The following is a 5,181-nucleotide window of genomic DNA, read 5'->3' on the forward strand; positions in this document are numbered from 1 at the left end:
TTCTTTCTCCTTTCTTTTTCTTTCTTTCTTTCTTTCTTTCTTTCTTTCTTTCTTTCTTTCTTTCTTTCTTTCTTTCTTTCTTTCTCTCTCTCTATCTTTCTCTTTCCTTCCTTTCTTTCTTTCTCTTTCTTTCTTTCTTTCTTTCTTTCTTTCTTTCTTTCTTTCTTTCTTTCTTTCTTTCTTTCTCTCTCTCTCTCTCTCTCTCTCTCTCTTTCTGGTTTTTTTTGGGGGGGAGCCACACCCGCAGCACATGGAGGTTCCCAGGCTAGGGGTCAATTCGGAGCCTTACCTGCCGGCCTACACCACAGGCACAGCCACGCGGGATCCGAGCCGCGTCTGTGACGGACACCACAGCTCACGGCAATGCCAGATCCTTAACCCAACAAGTGAGCCAGGGATCAAACCTGCAACCTCATGGTTCCTGGTCGGATTTGTTTCCACTACCCCAGGATGGCAATCCTGAGACTTGCAAAGTTTATTGTTTGTTTCGGGTTTTCTCCACCCCCTCTCCCTCCCGTTTCAGCTTTATGTTTTACTTTTTGGCCACACCCACGGGCAGCAAGTGGAAGTTTTTCCTGAGGCAGAGATGGAACCTGCACCACACAGGGGCAACCAGAGCCACCGCGTTGAGAAAGCAGGAGCCTTGACCCTGTTGGTCGTGGGCTTCCTTCTTCTTCTTCTTCTTCTGTTGTTGTTTTTTGGGTTTTTTTTGGGGGGGGGTTGTTTTCCTTTTTTTGTTTTGTTTTGTTTTGTTTTGGATGAGATTTCAGTTCACCCCCCCCCCCCAACACACACACACACTCATAGTGTTGCGTTGTACTTTCCCTCCATTGTGGTTGGTCAGTCATGCTGAAATCCATGTTTCTATGACCTGACCACCAGAGCATTTGCCCCAGGCAGCCATTTGTTCTCTTTGGACTTTGTCTCAGTCTATGCAGAGAGAGATTTTCATTTCCACTTTCCTAGGATCGACTGTATCCTTCTCTCCCTTCCTAAGCTTCTGGGCTTTGCTTGTCTGCTTTTGACAGACCGTCTCCGTCGGTAAGGGTGGCAGGTAAACCGACTCCTGCGTTGTCGTTCTCCGAGAGCTTGCCCGGTTTCGTTTTTGCCAGTCCCCGCCTACCCTCCCACCCTCCCTCTCTCCCTCCCTCCTCCAGCTCCGTGCAGGGAGGTGGGGTGGGGGTGGGGGAGAGAAGAGAAGGTGGAGGGGAACCTGAGATCTCTCTCGCTAGTGCCACCCTCACCGCGCCGGCTTCTCTCTGGAATTCCCAAGCCCAGGAAGGGACATGCTTGGGGGAGCGAGCGCGGCTCCTTCTAGGCAACAGCGAGAACCTCTTCCCAGCTCCTTCCCCGCCGCCGCCGCCGCCGCCGCCGCCGCCGCCGCCGCCGCCGCCCCCCTCTTTCCATCTGCTGCCATCACGCCACGCAGTGCCTTGCCAGGAGGCAGCTCCGCGAGGCAAGCTTCGCGGTCGTGCAGGACGCCTGGCGCCTCGGCCCCGGGAAGAGCTCGGGCATTTGGGTGGCCGGCGCTGTGTCGTTGTGTCGCCGCCGGCCGGCCGGCCTTCCGGATCTGTCCCGGTGACGTTGGTGGCGGTTGTCGCGTGCCATCTAGTGTCCGCTTTTATATCGTCCCTTCCCTCTGCAGCTTTGGGGACCTTCGCGAGGGATGTGACTCAGCCATCCGGCCTGAGTCAGAGTTCCGGGAGGCTGGCGACACTGGCGGCGACAGCTCCGGTGGCTCAGAGGCCTGGGAGTGTCCCTCTCTCACCGGAGATTGGGCCTGCAGGCCTGTGAGGGAGTGACTGTCACCGCGCTCCCCAGGCAGGCTCTGGGGCCGCCTGGCCGGGTCGACCAGCATCCGCTCTTGCCGCTCCGGCCCCGGGGACCGACCAGGCCTGGGCCGGGCCGCCTCCCTAGCGAGGGGAGAGGGTGTGCGGCGCCCGGGACTGCCTGTGCTCGGGTGGCCTGGCCTTGTCCCGGGTCGCCCTTTGGAGCGTGAATGACTCCCGCCTGCGGTCCCTCCAGCCTCTCATCCCCGAAGTGAGGAGCGGCCCGGGTTGTGCGCTGAGGGCGTTGGAGGGCGCGACAGGCTCGGTGGCCGGCACGCTTGTTTCCCGGTCGTCATGCCGGCATGGGCCCCTCCCCGCCTGCCCCCCGACTGATGGCTACCGCCGGCCCGTGCGGAGTCGTACTCACGAGGTCTAGACCGGCACAAGACGTGAGGGGTGGAGCGGAAAGGGTGGCTCGGGCCCCGGCGCCTTCCTTCGCGGGGTCCGTTCGTCGGAGGCGCCTCCGTGGAAACATTTTTTTTTCCAAGTCCTGATGGATCCGGAGACGGTGGACGGTACCCCGCCGGCCCCCTGCTCCCGGGTGTGGCCGGGAAGGGTGCACCTGGGCCTGAGGCGTGCCCATGTAGGGTCCCGGTCGTTGGACAAGACTTCGTTTCCCACGCTCTCATTTCCCGCCCCCCGCCCTCGGAGTGTTTCCCTGTCGGTCGGTCGATCGGTCGGGAGGTGGGGACCGGCCTGAGCTGGATGGTGTGTCCTGGATTTTGGGGGAGCCAAGTCCCCGTCTGGAGCTCCGGACAGACCGATACCTGCCCGCGTGGGCAAGCCGGGAAGGGCTTCCCCGGCTGGCCGGCCGGCTCCACCTCCTTCATGTCCCTGTCCCTTCCTTGCGGTCACGCTCCCCGGGTCGACCAGATGGCTCTGAGAGCGCTGGGTCTGGCGACTCTAGGGCAGGGCTGGGGGACAAGTGTCCGGATGGGGGTTCCGGGGATACCCCCACGTCCTGTGGGTGGGCCCCGCTGCTGGGCATGGACATTTTTCGCGGCCGAAATACGCCTTTTCTGTCACCAGGTAGATGCTGACACGATCCTCTTCAGCGCCTGTCGCTGGAGACCTTGGGCCTCTGGATGCACGTGGGGGGCTTTGGGCTTTCGGCTGCTGTCCAAGGCCTGACCCTGCCCTTTGCACCCCGCGTGGGGGCCGCTCGCCTGGGCCTGTGCGCCGGCTCTCACTTGTGCATCCAGCTGGCCCGTGCTGCGGTGTCTCCTCCGGTCTCTGGCTGACCCGAGGGCGGCAGGGCGCGTGGCCCTGTGGGGTCTTCTACCCTGTGTGCCTCCCTGCTGCGGGCACCCGGCGGCTCGGCTGGGACAACCCCACCCTGTTGGCTCCGTGCCACGTGTCAGGCGTTCTCCCTCCCGGGGTTGTCAGCCGCTGTCTCTCCCCTGAGAGAGGAAGGGGAGGAGGAGGAGGAGGAGGGGGTGCCGGTGAAGCTGAAGCAGGCCCCCGTGGTGATTGTCTTTGCTGGCCCTCCCTCCCCTCTTCTGGGCTCTTCCCTGGCTCTGCCAGGACTGATCGATGTGGTGATGTGGCGCTCTCCTGGGCTTGGGCTTAAGCCGCGCCAGATGAGGGACGGCCGCTCATGGTGAGCTGGGCCGCGCCTCTCATTCTGTCGCGGGCCCCTCGCTGCTCCTCCCCCACCTGCGGGTGGTGTGGGGGAAGGCAGGGGTGCGGCCTCCAGCCTGACCTCTGGTCTCCCGCCCTGCTGCCTTCGGGTGTCAGTCGGGGGGGGGGGGCCTGGGTCCTTTGGGACGCAGCAGGCATTCTCGCTTTGCCGCCTTGGCGTGTGCCTTGCGAGCGGTCCCTCCCCAAAGTGGGGGGGAGGCCTCCCTCGCTGCCATGCTTCGCATCCCTGCGGGTGCGTGAGCGTGCCTCCCCTGGTCCTCTGTGGTGCCCCTGGAGTACTCCGGGTTGCCTGTCAGATGCCCGAGGCCGAGCGGTGGTGTCGTTTTCCTCTCCCAGCGGTGAGTCCCCTCGGGTCCCCACTGTGGTGGTGGCGTGCCCCACGAGCAGCTTCCTAAAGCTCAGGGGAGGGGGTCGAGACGGTAAGGCAGGGGAAGCTTGTGTCCCCTCCCCGGGAGGGGCTCAGGTGGACCCCTTGTCATGGGTCTCCCTCACTGTGTGCCAGTGAGGGCAGCCCTTGGCCCTTGAGCGGCACGCCCCATGCTTCTCCCTTGACCGGGAAGGCTGCATGTGGTCGTGAGAGCGACCGCGGTGGGCCGGGAGATGTGAAGGGGGGGTCCCCGTCTGGCTTTCCGGACGTGGCACCCCTCCACCCACGTGGAAAAGTCTGAAAGGCAAGCCTGGTGGCAGCACAGACTCTTGCTCTCCCGGCTCTGACCGTGGACGCTCACATGGGCTGTGTGCTTTACCCATACCGCAGACCCCCCCCCTTCTGACTTCCCACTTTTTGGGAGTGTTCCCACTCCCGTGGGTCCCCGAAGGGGCGAACGATGGTGTGGGGGGCACGACGCGCCCTCGGTGAGAAAGCCTTCTCTAGCGATCTGAGAGGGGGGCCTTGGGGTACCTGGACCCCCCAGCCGCCGCCCCTCTGAAGTGTGCAAGGCAGTAGCTGCCGGTGCTACTTGCCACAGCGTGTGGGCAAGAGCCGCCCTCGCGCGAGGGGTGCGCTGGCCCCCGCGGTGGGGGCCAAGCGCTGCTCTTTTGCCTAATGCGGCCTGTACCTCCCCCCTCCGAGTTGGGGGAGGGTCACGCCGGGCCGGGCCGGGTTTTGGCATCCAGCGCCGGGCTGTGTGCTGCGTGGGCACGTGGTGCCCCTCCCCTTGGAAGGGGAAGTGGAGGAGGGGGATGCGCCCCGTCCCCCGGCGGCCTCTGCCCCTGCCTCCCCCGCTGCGAGCCGCCTGTCGGTTCTTCCCGCACTCGCCTGGGGTCGCAGCTGGTGGTGTGGAGGTGGTGAGCGAGCATGGTTCGGGCCGCCTCGCTCAGGAGCGTTTCCCCCAGGCGTCAGGCCCTGGAGGGTGGACTAGGTGAAGGACGGATGAGATGAGGGTGGAAAGATGGACGGATGGGTGAGATGAGGCGGACGAGCCCCCCCCCCACGTGGCAGGGGGGGGGAAGCCTTTGCACATGGGGCCCTGGTGGTGGGGCCGGGTCGTGGAGTGCTCTGGGGCGACTGAGGCCGCCTGGTGTCCCAGGTGTCATGGGACTGCCCTCGTGTGTGTGGTGGTGTGACCCCGTGCTGGTTTGCCTGGCGTGCCTGGGTCCTTTCTCCTCTCCCTGGGCAGGCACCCGCGTCCCTGCCTCACAGCCCTTGCCCCGTGTGCATTGCCGCCCTTCCCCGGTGCTGCCGGCCCTCCCCCTGCCCCGAACAGGTGAC

The sequence above is a fragment of the Sus scrofa genome, chromosome 10 (genome assembly GCF_054392235.1).
Source record: "Sus scrofa isolate SSC_HxYL_T2T_F1_AM1 chromosome 10, Sscrofa_HxYL_maternal_Yorkshire_Landrace_v2.0, whole genome shotgun sequence".
NCBI lineage: Eukaryota > Metazoa > Chordata > Mammalia > Artiodactyla > Suidae > Sus > Sus scrofa.